The 23,410-nt window shown below is 42.1% G+C and overlaps 1 protein-coding gene and 1 long non-coding RNA gene across 4 annotated transcripts in view; one reads left to right on the top strand and one right to left on the bottom strand.

Moving 5' to 3' along the window:
• Positions 1-315: 315 nt before the first annotated feature.
• On the bottom strand, positions 316-5,007 carry LOC122935922. The gene is made up of 3 exons (XR_006388853.1): positions 4,793-5,007; positions 1,932-2,085; positions 316-794 (listed from the first exon to the last, which is right to left on the bottom strand). It is a non-coding gene; the product is annotated as an uncharacterized LOC122935922 (long non-coding RNA).
• A 33-nt stretch (positions 5,008-5,040) lies between these two features.
• The window catches only part of FAM169A (family with sequence similarity 169 member A), a 95,655-nt gene continuing 77,285 nt past the window's right edge, over positions 5,041-23,410 (top strand). Inside the window, exon 1 of one of the 3 annotated variants that reach the window (XM_044291849.1) lies at positions 5,041-5,161. The gene's annotated coding sequence lies outside the window, so the exon portion shown is untranslated. Of the gene's footprint in view, positions 5,276-23,410 lie in introns of all 3 variants that reach the window. The other 2 variants (XM_044291833.1, XM_044291842.1) reach the window with 2 other exon arrangements.

Here is a 23,410-nt window from a genome sequence, read left to right as displayed (position 1 = left end):
ATGCGGCCCTTTCCAAAGCGTGGATTGGATGTCAGGAGGAGTATTTTCAACTACCGCTTGACTCGTGCCCGTCGGTATGTTGATGGCGCTTTTGGAATACTCTCTAGCAAGTGGAGGGTGTTTTTGTCATCCATACAGATGGATCCAGAGAATGCTACCCTGGTGATTCAAGCTTGTGTTGTTCTACACAACTTCACCATGATTAATGAGGCTTCCTCTTCTGTTGACATGGAAGATTTTTCTACGTCATCAGGTTTGGGTTTGGAAAGGACCCTGCATAGACGACCTGGGACTGCAGTTCGGGAACTCTATGCAGACTACTTTTACAGCCCAGAGGGGTCCTTGCCATGGCAGAGGGGCGCTATTCATGGCAGTTTTTGAAATCTTCTGGGCTCTTTCGTTTTTTATTATTTTGCAGATAGATTATGTTAATTTATTGTGGTAGTTGAGTGTAGGGACTAGCAAGAGAATGAGGACCCTTGACGTGGGCTTGTGGGCTGAGGTTTTTTGGCCATCCCATTGGTAAAAGGAATTCAATGACTCGGGCATCTATCATCTCCCGAGGTGCTTGCCCAGAGGAGTAGTGAGGGACATTGCGTTGACGCAGGCGATGCCTGGGCTGCGGCTGCTGGACTGGTAAAGGGCTCCGCGGAGATAGGGTGGGCTCGGCCTGTGATGGCTAGTCCGGCTCCTAAGCGGGCGTTGAGGCAGGACTAGTTGCCGGGGAAAACACTGCCGGCGTATAACTTAGGGCCGTCTCTGAGTCTTCAGGCTCATCCAGACTATCCACAGTACTGTATAGAAAAATGACATGAAAACATATATTACATCATTTGCCTACTACATTACAAAAGTAGTTAATGTTTTCTAAATAAAAACAACTCTGTGTGAACTACATATACGTTGTGCATGCATACATCACAGATTTGATCATAATTTTGGATTATCACCTTCAATGTGAATGTTCCCTATAAAAAATAAAAACATTGTATTGTTAATTAGCTCACAACGCCAAATGTGAAACTATTTGTAAAAAATTGATTGCCGTTTGGATCAGTCCAGCACAAAACGAGGTATTCACATTCAAGGACCAAAAGCAGTGCTGATATTCTGTCTGTCTCTTCTGTATCTGGCCTGCTTCTACCATCCGTATGTAATGTAAACCAAAAAGAACATAATTTTCGAATAAACAACATGGACCACGCATCACAAGACCATGTTGGTAGTAGTAGTTACTATTCAGCTGTACGGACACTGATTGGAGCATCATTATACTCTATTATAAGCGGATTCTGTATGTGTAATTTTATATAGTTGAACTTTGAAGACTCCATGTTGAAGTTTATAATCAAAAATTAAAACTATGTAAATGACAATTACAGTACAGAAGAGGTACCAAATCCTAAAACCACCAAAATAAAATTAGCGTGTATGTTCCACAAATTATGAACATAAGCTATTCAGGGCCACAAAAAAGGCAACAGGCTTTTTCATACCTTTTCATATTTATGACCCTATCCAAAGGATAAGTACACAAGATCATATTGGCGAAGAAACAACAGCCGCCCACTATGGCGATCAACTGTATGAGGAGACAATGCGTGCAGTGCGCACGGGCCATCTCCCTTCTCGATTCCTGCTTTAATTGCTGAGATCTATTTGACTTGTTCTAGAAAATAGTGCCACTCAGGGAAAAAAATATAAATGGGAGAGATACAAGGAGGCGGCATGTGCGCTCTGCACGTGTCTCATTATCGGTGGTGGCCGGTGTTACTACCCCACAAAAATGATTTGGATCACCTACACAAAAGGATAGGTCATCAACAGTACAACGCCACACAACCCCTACATTCTTTATCACTATGGCTAACCAAGATTAGGAACTAATAATTACCAGGAAATAAGGTTTTTTGCACAACAAAAATACTTACGGCCTCAAATCCATCAACGGACGCAAAAACTGCAATTGTGCAGTGTAAAGATATGGCCTCTTTTTGGAGCTGCCTTCCCCACTCTGGCCTTTACTATTCCGATCCCGGCGGAATTGGTCCGGCCAGCTGTTTCACCTTGTTTTCATCTGTTTCACTGTAAAGAAATGAAATATAGCAATTACTGTAAAAAAAATGTCAGACAAAAAACAAAAATGATGAGAGAGAGAGAGTATATGTAAAAAGACACCCCAAAACACATTGCCCTACTTCTCCTGAGTACGGCGATACCACATGTGTGACACTTTTTTGCAGCCTAGATGCGCAAAGGGGCCCAAATTCCTTTTAGGAGGGCATTTTTAGACATTTGGATTCCAGACTTCTTCTCACGCTTTCGGGCCCCTAAAATGCCAGGGCAGTATAAATACCCCACATGTGACCTCATTTTGGAAAGAAGACACCCCAAGGTATTCAATGAGTGGCATGGCGAGTTCATAGAAGATTTTTTTTTTTGGGCAGAAGTTAGCGGAAATTGATATTTTTATTTTTTTCTCACAAAGTCTCCCTTTCTGCTAACTTGGGACAAAAAGTTAAATCTTTCATGGACTCAATATGCCCCTCAGCGAATACCTTGGGGTGTCTTCTTTCCGAAATGGGGTTACATGTGGAGTATTTATACTGCCCTGGCATTTTAGGGGCCCTAAAGCGTGAGAAGAAGTCTGGAATATAAATGTCAAAAAAAAATTACGCATTTGGATTCCGTGAGGGGTATGGTGAATTCATGTGAGATTTTATTTTTTGACACAAGTTAGTGGAATATGAGACTTTGTAAGAAAAAAATAAATAAATCAATTTCCGCTAACTCCATGGATCCATGGATCCGTAAAACACATACGGACGTCTGAATGAAGCCTTACAGGGGGGTGATCATCCCATATAGACTCCCTGATGACCCCCCTTTAAGGCTCCATTTAGACGTCTGTATGTGTTTTGCGGATCCAATCCGTGGATCCGCGGATCCGCAAAATACATACAGACGTCTGAATGGAGCCTTACAGGGGGGTGTTCAATGACAGGGGGTGATCAGGGAGTCTATATGGGATGATCACCCCCCTGTCATTGATCACCCCCCTGTAAGGCTCCATTCAGACATCCGCATGTGTTTTGCGGATCCACGGATCTATGGTTAAAGGGTTTCTACCATCAGAAATACTGTTATGTAGCTGACTGACATTAGCGATGCGTAGAATCAGCACCTAGAGGCTCCGTCTACTCACCCTTTATCCCGCCCAGGTTGTTGTGACGGTTCGCAGCAGCGTTGACGAAATCCTGCGCCTGCTCCATTCACATCTGTATTCGGCGCAGTGTGTGAAGGCCGCTCTCCTGGTGCCGACTTCCTCACTGTGACGTAGTCGGCGCGGGCGCAATGAGGAATCCGGCACCTGGAGTGCATCATTCACTCACTGCGCCTGCGCCAAAGACAGAAGGGAACGGCGCAGGCGCAGGATTTCGTCAACGCTGCTGCGAACCGTCACATCAATCAAGAGGAGCGGGCGGGCAGAACAGGGGACCTGGGCGAGATAAAGGGTGAGTGGACGGAGCCTCTAGGTGCTGATTTTACGCCCACATGGCACCTAGAGGCTCATTAGCATATTATGAAAAGTGCTTATTTTACCAAAATGGCTGCAATCCGCTTCTTGGTCCTCGGCTGTCGGCTGTGCAGGGCTGCGCACAGGCATGAGGGCCTAGGCGCTCTGTGACGTCACACTATGCGCAGCCTTCACAGCACAGCCGACAGCAGGAGGATGCAGATCGGGTAGGAGGGGAGGCGCGGCGGCGTCCAGGAGCAGGAGAGGGTAAGTGTTTTTTTTACTTTATATTTTATGAGGTTGATGGAGAGGCACTGGGGGTTGATATTTGTTTGTGTAAACTGGCACTTTACAATAAACTTGCACTGAATTTTCTGCGAAATATATATTGATTTTTTTTTTTGGGGGGGTTGGGGTGGCAGTGGATCTTGGGTGAGTTTCCACACTTTTTTCCCCAGGATTTGACCCCTGCATAAGCCCACTCATCACGCCAAAGGTTGCCTCTATGAGTGGGTCTTACTCTAAAATTGGCGCGGCGCTGCATGGCGACCACCAATCCGGCAGGCGGCGGGACCCAGCAGCCAAACAGCACCTCTGCTGCCTGACTATGCCATAGCTAGCACTGCTCCCCCCCCAACCCACCAGAAAAACAGCACAGTGGCCACCGTGCAGCACCGCACCATGTGAACAGTTGTCAAAGATCACCTGAAGCTCTCAGGAACTCCAACTGGGAGGAAAATACCTGCCTTGCCAGACACAACCCCTCGCTCTGCCACTATCTATATAATATATATATATACACTTGGTGTGTGGAGGGGAATACTAGCGCCACAGTGCATAACGCAGGCGTGCTGGACTGCAGACACTGCCTGGCAGTTTGGGAGTTAAATCCCACTGTCTTCCTGCTGAAGCTGGTTTTTCGGTGCTCGCTCCCCCCCCTCCCTTGGGGGGGCGGAGTAATAGGTGAAGACACCACCCCTTAGAGGTAATAAAAAGGAGTGTCATCCCTGTGTCTTGCCTCAGTCTCCGGCACCTCTGGAAGGAAGCTCCCCCCCCCCCCCTCCCTTTGGTTATTGTTCCGATGTTTTTATATGTTTCTTTTCAGTTCTGATTTAAGTCACAGCTGGAGGTCGGAGGATTACAAGAGTTACAACGGAGGGGAAGGCGGTGTGGCATAGCGCTTCTCGCACTCCAGGGACCGGACAGTTTATAGTTAATGGTTATTCTTAAAGGATTGAGTCTAAAATAATGAATAAGAATAAAGCTGTGACCGACCTTTCACCCACAAAAATTTTGCTGTTGGTGTCGTTTTTTCAGGCAGAGAGACAGGGGTTTGTGTGAGGTGCCAGTTGCCTGCCGTACTGGTTTCCCTGCTGTCAGCATGTGCTGAGGGGAGGGCACTGCTGTCATCTCTGCTTTGCTGTGCCCAGATAACCGCCTCAGATATCTAATATAGGCAATTAGTAGAATGATGTAGTACCTCCCTTCCAGCCACCCATTGCCCTGTCAGTGCAGGAGGCAGGGGACGCGTTACAGAAGCCTGTAGTATGCGGCCGTGCACATTACGTGTGGGGGGCAGTGCGTGGTAACGTCACAGGAGCTCAGTGCGCTGCCAATCATCCCAGGAGGAGAGTCCTTGTGGAGGTGAGTGATGCAGCTGGCAGTCCTGGATAATCACCCTCATCATCCTCCTAATCCCCGCCTCTCCCCGGGCACACACCGCTCACTGCCTGTTATTACATACTAGGTGGGAATAAGGTAAGGAGGGCGAATCCAGTCGCTGACTGCGGGCATCTGTGTGCCATGACCGTGTGCTCCAGGGGATTGGTATAGTGCCTGGATGTGGGCACCGAGGCATCATATCCATCATGTGTGTGATATGATGACATGTGTCTGCATCATGTAACTGTGTATGCATCGTGCATGGGTCATGTATGTATATGTAGGCGTCATTCATGTACTGGGGGTCACGTCTGTGACTGGGAAGCCGCAGGGCTCTTTACAGCCTTTGTCACACTAGGATTTTACAATATTGTGGACATATTGCCGGCTCTAGCAGACCTCCATTTTAGAAATGTTGCAGGCAGATACATTTCCTTTGTAGGATGGAACTAAGACTTTTCATGTTTTTGGAGCCTGGTATAGATGCCAGGACATGGGCACAGCTGAGATGCTTCACATTTCTATCTGTATTTTCTTGAGACATGTAGATTTTGGGTGAATGGTTATGTGTGTATTACTATAGAAAGACTGCCCGCATCTAATAGAGAAGTGCTGCAACCGGATCCTATATACAAGTGTAACCATGTGCCCACTGCACTGGCATCATATATAGCAGTGTTCATATGTGCCCATACCTCATTATTCAGTCTGACATTATACAAGTGCTATACCTAGAAGTGTTACTATATGGCCACTATTTACTGCCCTGGCATTATATATACAAGTGTTACTATATGGCCACTATTTACTGCCCTGGCATTATATGTAGAAATGTTACTATATGTCCACTATTTACTGCCCTGGCATTATATGTAGAAGTGTTACTATATGGGCACTGTTTACTGCCCTGGCATTATATATACAAGTGTTACTATATGGCCACTATTTACTGCCCTGGCATTATATATAGAAGTGTTACTATATGGGCACTGTTTACTGCCCTGGCATTATATATACAAGTGTTACTATATGGCCACTATTTACTGCCCTGGCATTATATGTAGAAGTGTTACTATATGGCCACTATTTACTGTCCTGGCATTATATGTAGAAGTGTTACTATATGGGCACTATTTACTGTCCTGGCATTATATGTAGAAGTGTTACTATATGGGCACTATTTACTGTCCTGGCATTATATGTAGAAGTGTTACTATATGGGCACTATTTACTGTCTGGCATTATATGTAGAAGTGTTACTATATGGCCACTATTACTGTCCTGGCATTATATGTAGAAGTGTTAATATATGGGCACTATATACTGTCCTGGCATTATATGTAGAAGTGTTACGATATGGGCACTGTTTACAGTCCTGGCATTATATATACAAGTGTTACTATATGGTCACTATTTACTGCCCTGGCATTATATATGCAAGTGTTACTATATGGCCACTATTTACTGTCCTGGCATTATATATACAAGTGTTACTATATGGCCACTGTTTACTGTCCTGGCATTATATGTAGAAGTGTTACTATATGGGCACTATTTACTGCCCTGGCATTATATGTAGAAGTGTTACTATATGGGCACTGTTTACTGTCCTGGCATTATATGTAGAAGTGTTACTATATGGGCACTGTTTACTGTCCTGGCATTATATGTAGAAGTGTTACGATATGGGCACTGTTTACTGTCCTGGCATTATATGTAGAAGTGTTACTATATGGGCACTGTTTACTGTCCTGGCATTATATGTAGAAGTGTTACTATATGGGCACTGTTTACTGCCCTGGCATTATATATACAAGTGTTACTATATGGCCACTGTTTACTGTCCTGGCATTATATGTAGAAGTGTTACTATATGGTCACTATTTACTGTCCTGGCATTATATATACAAGTGTTACTATATGTCCGCAGTTTATTGTCCTGACATCATATATCAGAGCATTACTATATGTCTACAGTTCAAAAGCATCATATATGTGTGCTTCTATGTGTGCACATGTGTTATGTTCTGTGTCCATTCCCTGCCATCATGTATAGACTTATTATATACCCACAGCTCATTACACCAGTTTCACATATGGAAATGTTACTGGGTGCCCACAGCTCACTATTCAGGCTGGCATGATATATGGAGACAAGTGCGGATGCAATGCGATTTTCACGGATGGTCGCTACGGAGATGATGTTAATAAATAGGGCTGAGCCCCGGGACCCCATTAATGTCCATTTACTTTATTATTTTCCATTATAAGATGGTTAGAATGGAAAATAATAGCATTCCTTAATACAGAATGCTAAGTAAATTGTCCATTGAGGGTTAAAAAAATAATTAAAACAATACTCCACTCATCCACTTGACCGCGCAGCCGTTCACGTCTTCTTTCTTCTTCTTGCAGGACCTGCAAGAGGACCTGCGCTGACGTAATCGCGCTCACCACGTAGTTATAATGGAAATAAATAAAATCTACAGAACCCAAGCCCGAACTTCAGTGAAGAAGTCTGGGTTCGGGTCTGGGTACCAACATTCCATTTTTTATCACGCGCGTGCAAAACGCATTAAAACGCTTTGCACTTGCGCCCAAAAAATGCAATTGCAGACAAATTGCGTACAAATTCGCGCAGGTTTCCCTGAACCCACCCACAACGCATCCGGACTGAATCCGGCACTCTCGTCTGCAAGGGGCCTTACTTATATATAGATGTAATAAAATGTATGTGGAAAACCGGCACTCTTCACCTGGTAGTACACTACAAAGAGCAATGTAGACAGATTGGTGGGTAAAAAATATGTATTTATTAAATATCAATATCACTAATAAGGGATATATAATATAATGGGAGGGTGGATCGCATTCGTAAATTCGTAGGATTCGCTTAAAAATTTAGTAATCAGTAATAGTGATCACCTAAAAAGGCATAAAAGTTGGAGAAGTAAACAATAGGATGAAAAATAAAAATATTAAATGCAAAAGTGGGGGTACAGGTATAGTCATTCAGCGCTGATTACACCTTCAATTATTTTCTGTCACTCTGGTGCGTAGGTATCCCATGTTTGTAGTAACAGTAAGAAAAAGTAAGAAAAAATGTAGCGAGGTAAATCTGTTAGGCCGAGTTCACACGAACGTGTGTGACCCGTGCTCGTGCTGCGGCCCGCCAATAGCGGGCCACAAATAGCGGGCCGCAATGCACGATCGCCGGCCGTAGGTTAGCCGCATCGGATCGCGGACTCATTCACTTTAATGGGTCCGCGATCCGCTCGTTCCACTAAAAGATAGGACATGTTCTATCTTTTTGCGGAACGGAGGTACGGTAACCCCACGGAAGCACTCCGTAGTGCTTCTGAGGGGTCCCGTCCCGTGCGGCCGTTCCGCGATTCCGGATTTGCAGACCCATTGAAGTGAATGGGTCTGGATCCGTGATGCGGAATGCACACGGAACTGTGGCCGTGTATTGTGGCCCGCAATTTTTTCGGGCCGCAATACGGCCACAGATCACACACGTTTGTGTGAACTAAGCCTTACTTGTAGTGTTTCCCTGTTAGGGATTACTGGCCGGTCACAAGGCCTCTTTCACACAACCGTATGGCTTTTTCAGTGTTTTGCGGGCCATTTTTTACGGATCCGTTTTTCAGCTGTGTTTCCGTTTCGGTTCCGTTTCTCCGTTCTGTTTTTCCGTATGGCATATACAGTATACAGTAATTACATAGAAAAAATTGGGCTGGGCATAACATTTTCAATAGATGGTTCAGAAAAAACTGAACGGATATGGAAGACATACGGATGCATTTCCGTATGTGTTCCGTTTTTTTTGCAGACCCATTGACTTGAATGGAGCCATGGAACGTGATTTGCGGACAATAATAGGACAAGACTCAAAATGTAGCGGAACAGAAATGCGGACATACGGAAACGGAATGCTCACGGAGTACATTCCGTTTTTTGTGGACCCATTAAAATTAATGGTTCTGTATACGGACCGTATACGGAACGCAATAAACAGCCCGTATACGGAACGCAAAAAACGTTCGTGTGAACGAGCCCTTAATGGAAATAATATATAGAGAAGGGTGGTGATGTACCAGTAGGGTGATGCACCTAGTGTGGCGTCCCACACTGTGAGAAGGGCTGCACCCTGACTGTGATTTACCTTCTTAGTAAGGTGCTAGTGTCCCGGCTGTTAGTGCGTCCTTACCGCGCTCCGTAATGGCCGCTCCGATGTTTCGGCGTCCCACGTGGATGTGACATCACTTGTATGGCGTCTCACGTGTCCTTCCTTCGTTCGATTCATGATCGCTGTATAGCGATCTTTTTTGATCCAATAGAGGGGTAAAGTCGATTAATTGGAAGCACTTCCAGGATAGTCTTGTAAGCAAGTTTATTGGGGAATCACCAAAGATATATAGATGTATATCTATATATATCGATATATATAACACCCTGGTATTATATGTAGAGGTGTTACTATATGTACACATCTTATTACCCTGGTATTTTATGTAGAGGGGTTACTATATGTCTACATCTTATTACCCTGGTATTATATGTAGAGGTGTTACTATATGTACACATCTTATTACCCTGGTATTTTATGTAGAGGTGTTACTATGTGTCTACATCTTATTACCCTGGTATTATATGTAGAGGTGTTACTATATGTCCACATCCTATTACCCTGGTATTTTATGTAGAGGTGTTACTATGTGTCTACATCTTATTACCCTGGTATTATATGTAGAGGTGTTACTATATGTCCACATCCTATTACCCTGGTATTGTATGTAGAGGTTTTACTATATGTACACATCTTATTACCCTGGTATTTTATGCAGAGATGTTACTATATGTACACATCTTATTAACCTGGTATTTTATGTAGAGGGGTTACTATATGTCCACATCTTATTACCCTGGTATTATATGTAGAGGTGTTACTATATGTCCACATCTTATTACCCTGGTATTTTATGTAAAGGGGTTACTATATGTACACATCTTATTACCCTGGTATTATATGTAGAGGTGTTACTATATGTCCACAGCTTATTACCCTGGTATTATATGTAAAAGTGTTAGGGCTGTTTCACACGAGCGAGTCCATTGCGGGAATCGCACTCCGTGTGTGAGTGTGATCCGCCGCTCTGGACTTGCAGGAGCGCACGGCATTATCATGATTTATAATGCTATGTGTCTCTGCATGGCCTTTTTTCCACAGAATCATAGTGACATAAAGCGGTCAGTATGATTCTGTAGAAATAAGGTCAAGCAGAGACACGTAGCATTATAAATCATGATAATGCCGTGCGCTCCTGCAAGTCCAGAGCGGCGGATCACACTCACACACGGAGTGCGATTCCCGCAATGGACTCGCTTGTGTGAAACAGCCCTTACTGTATTTCTTTAGCTTATTACACTGGTATTATACGTAGAAATGTTGCTATATATCTGCTGTGTATTGCTCCTGGCATTATATGTAAAAGTGTTACTATATGTCTTCAGCTTATTATCCTGGTATTATATGTAGAAATGTTACTATATGCCCAGAATTTATTACCCTGGTATTATATGTAGAAATGTGACTACGTGTCTTCAGCTTATTACCCTGGTATTATATGTAGAAGTGTTACTATATGCCCAGAATTTATTACCCTGGTATTATACGTAGAAATGTGACTATATGCCCAGAATTTATTACCCTGGTAATATATGTAGAAGTGTTACTATATGCCCAGAATTTATTACCCTGGTATTATATGTAGAAGTGTTACTATACGCCCAGAATTTATTACCCTGGTATTATACGTAGAAATGTGACTATATGCCCAGAATTTATTACCCTGGTATTATATGTAGAAGTGCTACTATACGCCCAGAATGTATTACCCTGATATAATATGTAGAAATATATGTCCACTGTGTATTGCTCCTGGCATTGTACAGTATATGGACCCAATGTATTACTCCAGCTTTGTATGTACAGTATATAGCCACGGTGTTACTATATGCCCTGAACTTATTGTATTTGCATTGTATATAATGGTGCTCCTAGCTGGCTGCTACTTTTTACTCTAGTATTTTATAATTGTATATTAAAGTGTTCTTATCTGTCCTAATCGGAGCAACTGCACAGATGCCAGATTGACAGCGCCAGGCGAGATGTTTGGCCTTGTCAATCAATGGGGTGAGAGGAGACTCTTGTGAAGTGGGTCCTGCCCCTCGCTGCTCAAGCAGACTGATTTATTAACAAATTTGATTTATATGAACAGTTTGCTCATCTCTAGTTCCTACTTGTCCACAGCTTACTACCCTTGCATCATATATAGAAGTGTTCCTCTAGGCCAGTGGTGGCGAACCTATGGCACTGGTGCCAGAGGCGGCACTCAGAGCCCTGTCTGTGGGCACCCGCACTCTGGAAACCAATATGCCTTAGACTTTACCCGCCATTCAACAGCGCAGGTCGCACCATGTACAGCACAAGCAGCGCACTAAACGTAGGCAGGTTATTATAGCCAAATGATAAAGTACATAAATGATGTACTATATTGGACTGTTGTATTCAGGGTAAATTGCCGTGTTGGCGCTTCGCGATAAATAAGTGGGTTTTTGGTTGAAGTTTGGCACTCGGCCTCTAAAAGGTTCACCATCACTGCTCTAGGCCAACTGCTTATATATAGACCGTGTTCCTGGTGGGAGGAAATATTGGTTCTATTACTTGCACATCTTACGTCTTATTATCTCTAATGTTATGTACTGTATGATGCAGTTGTGCTGTTTTTATGGAGAATTCTGTAGTATTCATGTGGTATTGCAGAGAATGAGGGCTGTAGTCCTTGACAAGCCCAGTGTGGATGGTGATTAATGGCCACCCTGACAGTCCAATACCAGAGCCACTTTTCCAGGTAATATAGCATGGGAGAACTGAGATTATGAGTTTTGGCCTGAATATTCCTTTACTGAGTAAATTATTATTTTACTGTTTTGTCTACTATGATTAAAAGTATGAGGGAACAAATTACTATATATCATGGTTCCTGTAAATTTATTTTTATTGATAGTTCAGTAAGGCACTAAATATGACCGTATTTTTCATCCGTGTGCTATCTGTGTTTTTTGCGGATAGCACATTGACCCATTATTTTCTATAGGGCTATGCACACATCCGTATTTTTTGCTGCAAATTATAGAAATGTCCTATTCTGGTCCATATTGTGGACACGCATAGTCCTTTCTATTGATGCAGTGGGAAAAAATGCATAATGTACACAGAAGATATCCATGTCTTGTGGATCCATTGTGTGCAGACCAATATATGAAAACAGCCATGAGCGTGCCGCCTATGGCTAGATCTCCATATATCCATCCACCAGGTGTAGTTTCCCTCTGGTGTAGAACAGAAACGCTGGAGGGAAACTCATAGCAGAACTGATCCCATGGTTTTCTGTAGGATTGTTTTTGGCATCCAGTGCATCATGTCCAATGCCTGATGCCTCTCAACACTGGCCAGAAAACATACAATAGGAATTCATCATTTCCCCCACGTCAAAAAAAAAAGTCGCCGTGTTTGTGACTGAGGGAAAAACAGGTGTTCCTGAAAAAATGCCTGGTTAATTTAATTAATACGTTAGCATAATTTTGAGAATATTATTTTAATTTCAACGGTAACTTATTTTAACTTATCTTACTAAGCAATGGAAAAAAAGTGACCTCCGGGCTTGCAGTATGGGAATATGGATTGATAGAAGTGTTTCTTAGCTCTTCAAGTGTTTCTTAAGCCCTCAAGGAACCCAAACAGTTCATATTTGGCGGAGGTGATAATATATTTCTTCATGGTTGGCAAAGGTCTTCCTTCTAAGAGGTTCAATTAAAAAATGACCTGTTGGTGTTTATTGTGAATACAGAGAATGTGATTTGTGGCATTCTCAGTCATGGACTTTAGTGTTCTTGGGTTCCTGCCCAGTTGTAGAATGAATGCCCAAACAGATACTGATGACGCTAATAGCTACAGACATGGAGATGTGGTTTGTGGAAATGGTGGGATGAATAAGGTGGAGATATGTTGTTAAAAGACGAAATTATTCATGTTTCATAGAAGGCAAGTTTCCTCCTAAAGTGGTTGTCTCATGAAGACAAACCCTATCCTTATGCTCTGTTACAGCATATGTATGTTATAGAGGGGTGGTTTCCCACTTGGGCTCTCATTCTGGTGAACTTGAGCCATCTTGTATTGCATAGATGGCGATTCCTCTGAGGAGTTGTCATGTAATGCCACTTTGCCCCTGGAGTGGCTGTTGGATGGGAAATGCCTGGTTGGCAGGGGCATAACTAAAGGCTCCCTTCCCTCAGAGCTCTGTGGCCAAGGGCAGGGAAACATATTGCCTTCGTGCTCCCTGAGGCAAATTTGAAATGGAGTTGACCAACATACACTTTCTATAATACCGATGTCTTTTTATGTGGCACAAGGGTATTTGGGTCCCCTCAGACTCCTGGGTCTGGTAGTGACTGCTACATCTGCACCTCTATAGCTATGCCTCTGCTGGTTGGTCATAGTTTATTGTTATCTTCACTTTTATGCCCTGTTCAGATTGGTAGCATGACTATTGTTAATACTGTAAAAAAATAAAAAGTATAATACTGTGTTAGACATCAGAAAATAATTCTTGGCATACATTTAAATGTATACAAAAAATGTATAGGTTAACGTATGCCTCAGGCAGATGCCATACAGTGACATCCGTCACCATAGAGTTCCATTGTAAAAAAAAAAAAAGTATACGTTTTTTGGCTGGACTTTGCAGGATGGAAAAACGTGGTACACTATACACTCACCTAAAGAATTTTTAGGAACACCATACTAATACGGTGTTAGACCCCCTTTTGCCTTCAGAACTGCTTAGGTAGCCCGTGGCATTTAAACAATGGCCAATTGGCACTAAGGGGCCTAAAGTGTGCCCAGAAAACATCCCCTACACCATTACACCACCACCACCAGCCTGCACAGTGGTAACAAGGCATGATGGATACATGTTCTCATTCTGTTTACGCCAAATTCGGACTCTACCATTTGAATGTCTCAACAGAAATCGAGACTCATCAGACCAGGCAACATTTTTCCAGTCTTCAACAGTCCAATTTTGGTGAGCCCGTGCAAATTGTAGCCTTTTTCCTATTTGTAGTGGAGATGAGTGGTACCCAGTGGGGTCTTCTGCTGTTGTAGCCCACCTTTCTTTCCCATTCTGACATTCAGTTTGGAGTTCAGGAGATTGTCTTGACCAGGACCACAACCCTACATGCGTTGAAGCAACTGCCATGTGATTGGTTGACTAGATAATCACATTAATGAGAAATAGAACAGGTGTTCCTAATAATTCTTGAGGTGAGTGTATATTCGCTATATTGAATATTCGTAATTTTTTAACATCTGAAAACATGATTCCTCCCTGCTTCTTTCTTGTGGGTCAATGAGTCATTGGCCCACAAGCAACTTAAGCAGGAAGGAATCATGTTTTCATATAGAAAATAAAATTAAGAATATTCTAAAAAACAAATATATTGCAATATAGGGAATATATTCGTTATTTAGAATATTCGTCTTTTTTTTCCAATCTGTACGGTCGTTCGCATACTCCTCCCCGCTTGTGGGTTAGAAAATACCACCGGATCTGAGTTTTCCCTGAGATCGTATATTGGACCCCCTTTTGCCTTCAGAATTGCCTTAATTCTATGTGGCATTGATTCAACAAGGTGCTGATAGCATTCTTTCGAAATGTTGGCCCATATTGATAGGATAGCATCTTGCAGTTGATGGAGATTTGAGGGATGCACATCCAGGGCACGAAGCTCCCGTTCCACCACATCCCAAAGATGCTCTATTGGGTTGAGATCTGGTGACTGTGGGGGCCATTTTAGTACAGTGAACTCATTGTCATGTTCAAGAAACCATTTTTCCAGTCTTCAACAGTCCAATTTTGGTGAGCTTGTGCAAATTGTAGCCTCTTTTTCCTATTTGTAGTGGAGATGAGTGGTACCCGGTGGGGTCTTCTGCTGTTGTAGCCCATCCGCCTAAAGGTTGTGCGTGTTGTGGCTTCACAAATGCTTTGCTGCATACCTCGGTTGTAATGAGTGGTTATTTCAGTCAACGTTGCTCTTCTATCAGCTTGAATCAGTCGGCCCATTCTCCTCTGACCTCTAGCATCAACAAGGCATTTTCGCCCACAGGACTGCCGCATACTGGATGTTTTTCCCTTTTCACACCATTCTTTGTAAACCCTAGAAATGGTTGTGCGTGAAAATCCCAGTAACTGAGCAGATTGTGAAATACTCAGACCGGCCCGTCTGGCACCAACAACCATGCCACGCTCAAAATTGCTTAAATCACCTTTCTTTCCCATTCTGACATTCAGTTTGGAGTTCAGGAGATTGTTTTGACCAGGACCACAACCCTACATGCATTGAAGCAACTGCCATGTGATTGGTTGACTAGATAATTGCATTAATGAGAAATAGAACAGGTGTTCCTAATAATTCTTTAGGTGAGTGTACTTTCCCATCCTGCAGAGCCCTGCAAAAAAAGTAAACCTTTTTTTTTACAATGCAACTCTATGGTGACGAATGCCACAGTATGGCATCTGTCTCAGGCATCCATTAACGTATAATTTTTTTTTGTGTATGTTAAACATATGACAAAAACCCTCCTTTATATATCAATGGGAGAAAAACAGAACTGGATTGCACATCCACAAAGCGAGTTTATTTAGCTCTAAGCATAGCATTGTGGATGTGCGATCCAGTTCTGATTTTCTCCCCTTGATAAAAACCCCACCTTTATGTTCATGTTTTAAAGCTCCTTCTGGTACAGAGCTTTGCTACTGGTTATTTCAGGCACCGACAGAATCGCCATGCTGCCAGTGCCGTTCACAGGGTGCCCTGCTCTGATGAGTGGCAGGGAAAAATCTAAGGTGTATGCCTTAGGCCTCTTTCACACGAGCATGGCGTGTGAGGGTCCGATAAGATGCGGGTGCGTTGCGTTAAAATGCGTGATTTTTCCGTGCGAGCGCAAAGCATTTTATTGCGTTTGCACGCGCGTGAGAAAAATCGCCATGTTTGGTACCCAGACCCAAACCCGGACTTCATCACTGAAGTTCAGGTTTGGGTTCGGTGTTGTGTAGATTTTATTATTTTCCCTTATAACATGGTTATAAGGGAAAATAATAGCATTCTTAATACAGAATGCAAAGTAAATTAGGGATGGAGGGGTTAAATTTTTTTTTTTTTACTTACCCGCTCCATAGCTGCCGGTATCTGTTCTATCTTCGGGACCTGGCAAAAGACCTGTGGTGATGTCACTGTGCTCATCACATGGTCCAATCACATGGTTCATCACTATGGTGAGGGACCATGTGATTGGACCATGTGATGTGACGTCACCACAGGTCCTTAGCCGGCTGCTCAACATTACAGAAGAAGACAGAGATCCGCAACTACGCGATCAAGTTTTTTTATTTTTAACCCCTCCATCACTATTTTACTTTGCATTCTGTATTCAGAATGCTATTATTTTCCCTTATAACCATGTTATAAGGGAAAATAATACAGATCGGGTCCCCAGCCCGATCGTCACCTAGCAACCATGCTTGAAAATCGCACCGCATCCGCACTTGCTTGCGGATGCTTGTGATTTTCACGCGGCCCCATTCACTTCATGGTGCCTGCGTTGCGTGAAAAACGCAGAATATAGAGCATTCTGCTATTTTCACGCAACGCACAAGTGATACGTGAAAATCACCGCTCATGTGCACAGCCCCATAGAAATGAATGGGTCCGGATTCAGTGCGGGTGCAATGCGTTCACATCACGCATTGCACCCGATCGTAAATCTCGCCAGTGTGAAAGAGGCCTAAGGTTTAGCCATGATTCAGCTGATCACACGCTGCAGTTTACGTATACCTGCTTCCTAGAAAATCGGTCTTGGTCCACTATGTACGGCTTAGAGCAAGTTCACATCACCGTTATTTTTACATTCTTCTGATTCGTCATAAAGGAAAAATAGATCCCGATTGAAAAAAAATTATAATAATGGATCCTGTGGATCAGTTATGCACATTTGGGATCCATTTGAGAAATCCATTATTTTAGACAGAAAAAAATGCAACATTTTGGTAAAGCCTCTTTCACACGACCGAATGGCCTTTTCAGTGTTTTGCAGTCCGTTTTTCACAGATCCGTTTTATCCTTTTTTTGTTTCTGTTGTGTTTCCTTTTCTGTTCTGTTTTTCCGTATGGCAAATACAGTAATTACATTAAAAAAATTGGGCTGGGGATAACATTTTCAATAGATGGTTCCGCAAAAACGGAACGGATACAGAAGACATACGAATGCATTTCCGTATGTGTTCAGTTTTTTTGCGGACCCATTGACTTGAATAGAGCTACGGGACGTGATTTGCGGGCATTAATAGGACATGTTTTAATGACATAGGTCTATCTTTTAACGGAACGGAAATACAAAAACGGAATGCATACGGAGTACATTCCGTTTTTTTGCGGAACCATTGAAATGAATGGTTCCATATACGGACCATATATGGAATGCAAAAAACGGCCTGTAAACGGGAAAAAAAAACGGTTGTGTGAAAGAGGCCTAAGGCTGTGGGCAAATATTGGAATGGGTTGTGAATCAGAGGGATTGGGTGGTTCTCTACTACTCTTGTCATCAGAAAACTCTTGTTTAAATCAAGTATTTATTTATATATTTTTTTATCAGTTATTTTAAATTTTCCATGTCTGTCTATATTCTGTTGATTTTTTTCTGTAATTTAAAAAAATAACTTCCTGCAGTTTTCACGATAGCCTACCAAACACATTTTTGAGAGATAGAGATTGCAAATGATTGTTTGCACTATTGTTTTTCAAATAATAATGGCCAAAAGGTCACTTCACATGGAAAGGTGCTTACACATGAATTTTGCTCTGCCACTAAAAAAAGGCCAGAAAATGCTAATGCATTTTTTAGGGCACCTGCATTTTTTTGCTGCAGTTTTTTAGTAGCTTTTTTTTCTAAATGGTTCTGTGAACTTTTTTTTTTAGTTTTTTTCCTTATAGCAAAAGAGATTGTAAAAACACCAGAAAAAAAAGGTCAAGCAATAGCATGCTGCCTTTTTGAAAAGAAGGCAGAAAGACAAAAAATGCTACCTACTTAACAAATATGCCAGTAGAAAAAAAAAAGCTTGTGTGTCCTGTGTTTCATATTTTCCATAGACCTTTAGCTTACATCTGGAGCAGGCGTTTGTAACACACACACACACACACGCAAAATTAAAAATTCCACAAAAATTATTTAAATGCAGAAGGATGTGTGAAAGTAACCAGCCTAATAACTGGTGCCACTTCCTGGTCTATACAGATCACTTTTTAACAGTCATCTCATTATCATCACAGGTGGAATTACACTGACAGATATCACCTAAATATAGATGATACAGGATAATAATAGGTCAGAAATCAGCAACCTTCTACACTCCAGCTGTTGTGAAACTACAACTCTCAGCATACACATTTGCTTGGCTGTTATCGAAACTCCTGTAGAAGTGAATGGAGCATGCTGGGAATTGTAGTTTCGGACTGCGAGAGTTTGCTGCCCACTGTAATACGCGATGGTCACATCTTATCTACTCCCTTCTTCCTTGTACAATGACCTCTGCACAGGTCACAGAGCGGCCTAGAAAACCCTCCCATAGAAGTCACTGAGGTCCCCCTGTCCATTGTGTCTATGGCCTAGGTGGCTGCTGTAAAGCATATCTCAGAGTCTGGAAGTCTTCACATAATATTAGGCCTAGTGACTAGTGTGAAACTGCATGATATAAAGATTTTTTTGAGATCACCCAAAAAGTTTGAAAAACACAATTTAAACAATTGATAATTTTTGATGACCTAAAAATGAATTATTCCCGGACAACCCCTTGTATCCAACACATAATAATACATTTAATTGTTTTGTTGAATTCCGAAGTAGGCATGAAGTGGCCAGATATTCCTTTTTTTAATATTAAACAGGTGGAATTCAGTAATTATCAGAGATCAGGCAGAGGTCAGGGCCAGCAGCAGACAGACATTAAGGTCAAGGAAACAAGTGAATCATAGCCGTAAACAGTAGGAACAAATGCACACTGAAGCTGACTGGAATAAAATGGACCTTAGTTCTCAGTCCCAGAATATTATGGACCCTTATAAGGCCTGGGACATATGACCATTGGGTCCGGAGAACTTAGTGTGCACCAGCTCTTTGAGAGGCCAGGAGGTGGTGCATGCACATGACTCATAGCAGAAATGTGCACTGTGAGAGGGAAATGGTGGCCAGGAAGAGAATGCTGAGCACCCAGAACCATTAGTTGAAGAATTGTGTCACCTACCTAGTGTATATTATGTAATATGTTCTCAAAGTCTTCAGACTGTTACGAACTTGTGCTAAAATAAAAAATAAAAAAGTTTTCCCCCACCATTCTGCACTCAAAACTCCTTAATGAAAAAGTGAAAACTGAATTTTAGAAATAGTTGCAAATTAATTAAAGTAATACGCTGCCTGTCCCCCCAAAAAAGTCGCCACCTGGATTTAACTAAGCAAATAGTTATGAGCCTCCTATTGGATAATGACTGCATGGGCGATTTATCTTTCAGCAACAAGTTATTTAACCCCAACTGGTGCAATGAGTTGCTTCTCATTTCTTAAACAACAACCAGGTCGAAAGACACATCTCGTGGTCGTGGAAAAGATGTTAGTCTGTTTGAGAAGGGTCAAATCATTGGCATGCATCAAGCAGAGAAAACATGTAAGGAGATTTTAGAAACTACTAAAATTGGGTTAAGAACTGTCCAAACACATTATTTTAAAAAAGGAAGGATAGTGGAGACCCATCGTATTCGAGGAAAAAATGATTGTGATCGGCGTTCACTTAAACGTTTGAAATCAAATTGACGAAAAACAACAGTAGAACTCAGGGCTATGTTTAATAGTGAAAGTAAGAGCATTTCCACACGCACAATGTGAAGGGAACTCAACAGATTGGGACTGAACAGCTGTGTAGCCGTAAGAAAACCACTAATCGGTGAGGAAAACCAGGAAAAAGGGGAAGCAAAAAGATTGGACTCTTGAGCAATGGAAGAAGGTCATGTGGTCTGCTGAGTCAAGATTTACCCTGTTCCAGAGTGATGGGCACATCAGGGTAATAAGAGAGGCAGATGAAGTGATGCACCCATCATGCCTAGTGCCTACTGTACAAGGCTGCGGGGGCAGTGCTATGATCTGTGGTTGCTGCAGTTGGTCAGGTCTAGGAGCACAGTACAGAGATAAACCTGATCCAAAGTGCTCTTGACCTCAGACTGGGCCAAAGGTTCACCTTCCAACATGACAATGACCCTAATTTCACAGCCAAGATAACACATGAGTGGGACAACGTTGTGAATGTCCTTGAGTGGCCCAACCAGAGCCCTGAATTAAACCCACTCAAACATCTCTGGAGAGATCTGAAAATAGCTGTCCACCGAAGGTCTCCATCCAACGTGACCGAGATTGAGAGAATCTGTAAAGAATGTCAGAAAATCCCCAAGTCCAGGTGTGCAAAACTTGTGTCAACGTATCCAAGAAGACTGGAGGCTTCAACTAAGCTTCAACTAAGTTCTGAGAAAAGGGTCTGAGTACTTATGTCAGTGCAAGATTTTAGTTTCAAACATTCTGTTTTCATTTTCTCATTATGGGGTATTCTTTGCAGAATGATGGAGAAAAATATGTTTTTTTATTTTAGCACAAGGCTGCAACATGTGATAAAAGTGACTGGTCTGAAGAATTTTTCGAATGGATTGTATACCTGCAAAGCTAAAATTTGTATCTTTGCTTTTAATATCAAACTTTTGTTGGCTCCTTTGTGCATTCAATATGGTCATGTACTAAATTAACCTACTTTTGGCAGGTGGCACCCCAGCTTGAGAATATGGGTACAAGGTCAGTATTCCTGATGCAGTGTTGGAAGCCAAAAGCAAGAATGAATAAAAAAAAAAGAGTAGTATATATAGTAGTATATTGGCTCAGCATAGAAGAGCCAAAACCTCTGGTCAAGATTCAGCCGTGTACTTACCTCTAAAAGGAACAGGTCACACCTTTGAAGACAGTCAAGTACGTGTTTTGGATAAGGAGGCCGATTGGTACAAACGAGGCGTGAAGGAGGCCATCTACGTAAAAATGGAGAAGCCAAGCTTGAATAGAGGCGGGGGGGTTAGACATCTATTGTCTGCCACATACAATGCTGTCTTGATACCTTTTTCTGGGAAGTCTTTATCACCTACTGACTCCAATTAGGATAATGGAATCAACACCTTTGACCCAATGCTGGGTATAATTAGCAGATGTTGATTCAGTTACATATTTATTCCCAGAATTTTTGTACAGTCACTCAGAATTGAGAAAGCTCATTGGAAGAACGAGTGAAACGTTTTCAAGAAATCTACAGTAAGTCCAGTTGCCTTGATTTATTCTTTACAGATAGTAGTATATTCCGTTTATACTTTCTCTCCTCTTATGATCCACTCCTGATTTTGGCTTCCAAAATTGCATCAGAAAACCTGAGTGTGCAGTCGCACCCTAGAATCGGACTGTCAATACATTTAGAAATATCCTTTTTCTAAAGGTTAGTGCATAGAACACCTGGGGAAATAATGGGATATCTGTGCACTCATCTTTTTTGACACTTACATGCAGCTTCAGGCAGCAGGTATAGTGAGAAGCAAGATATAAATCATTTGTACAAAACATAAGTGATTAGCTTTTCATTCCTTTTTGCCACTCCCAAGTCTAAATTACTTGAGTGGACAGATGAGTTTATGCAATGGTGAAATCTCATTTTTGGCGTGTTTTTTTGTGTAAACCTTTTAGAAAAAGTTCTGTTCACAATGTGGTTAGGCGGCTTCATTTGGAGCCATCAGTGACAGATCAGTAACATTTGACAGCAATCGGGGCAAGTCATGAATGGAAGCCACAGCATGGATGAGAACATTTTTCCCCATGTCATCTAAAGAAAATGTCTCAAGTATTTAATTTTAGTTTAATGAATTAACTTTACAGTAAACATACTGCTCTAAAGGAATGGAGCGAATAATTAATGCTACAATATACAGTAAGATCAGAGCAGTTATTTAACGACTGATATTTTGTTATCTTTTATAAAAAATAAAAAAAAATTCACTTTCCCTGAGGAGCGTATAGGAGGTACACACTCCATTCCTGTATTGTCTCGATGGTCAGTATAACAGGGTTATGTGTTTTTTGATGGCTGTAGTGAATACGGAATATAATAAACTCTTCTTCAGGATCTGATTGGAGATCATTTAGAACTGAAATCTTGGGATGGGGATAGCTGTGTTTGAAGATTTTCTATATGTTAAGTCAATCCCTTTGTCACTACTATGCAACCACACTCTGAGCCATTTATCAAAAATGTTTCCTCTCTGAACAGAATTTTCCCTGGTCTTCTTCCTAATCTCCTATATGTATCACAAGAGTACAGAATAGTCCAGGCAAGCGTTGACTGGGTCGGTAGCTGTAGCTTCTCAAGGCATGTATTAAGTCTCTGAGACAGCAATGGAGCTGAAAGAATACTGAGCTCAGCAAAACCTTAGTTCAGTGCGGTATATCACGTGATAGGTGAACGTGATTTCTGAGATAAGACAGCGACAGAGTCTGAGGATTAGAAGTAACATAAAATTTAGTTGATGACCGGAGATAGGCTACTTTCACACTTGCGTTAAGATTTCCGGTATTGAGTTCCATCCTAGGGGCTCAATACCGGAAAAAAACTGATCAGTTTTATCCTAATGCATTTTGAATAGAGAGCAATCCGTTCAGTATGCATCAGCATGTCTTCGGTTCAGTCACTGTACGGTTTTTCTCCGTCCAAAATTCCGGAACACATGCCTGCATTATTTTACATTGAAATGCATTAATGCCGAATCTGGCCCTAAGTGTTCTGGAAAAACAGATCCGGTTTTGTGGTCTGCGCATGTGCAGACCTTTAAAAATGTGATAAAGATAAATATCGGATCTGTTTTTTCCAGATGACAACCGGAGAGACGGATCCAGTATTGCAATACATTTGTGAGACGGATCCACATCCGGATCCGTCTACTAATGGTATGCTGTTTGCATACAGATTGCCGGATCCTGCAGGCATTTTTG

Source organism: Bufo gargarizans, chromosome 1, assembly GCF_014858855.1.
Source record: "Bufo gargarizans isolate SCDJY-AF-19 chromosome 1, ASM1485885v1, whole genome shotgun sequence".
Classification (NCBI taxonomy): Eukaryota; Metazoa; Chordata; class Amphibia; order Anura; family Bufonidae; genus Bufo; species Bufo gargarizans.
Note: the sequence above shows the minus strand (reverse complement) of the source record. Positions and strands in the feature narration are given on the sequence as shown.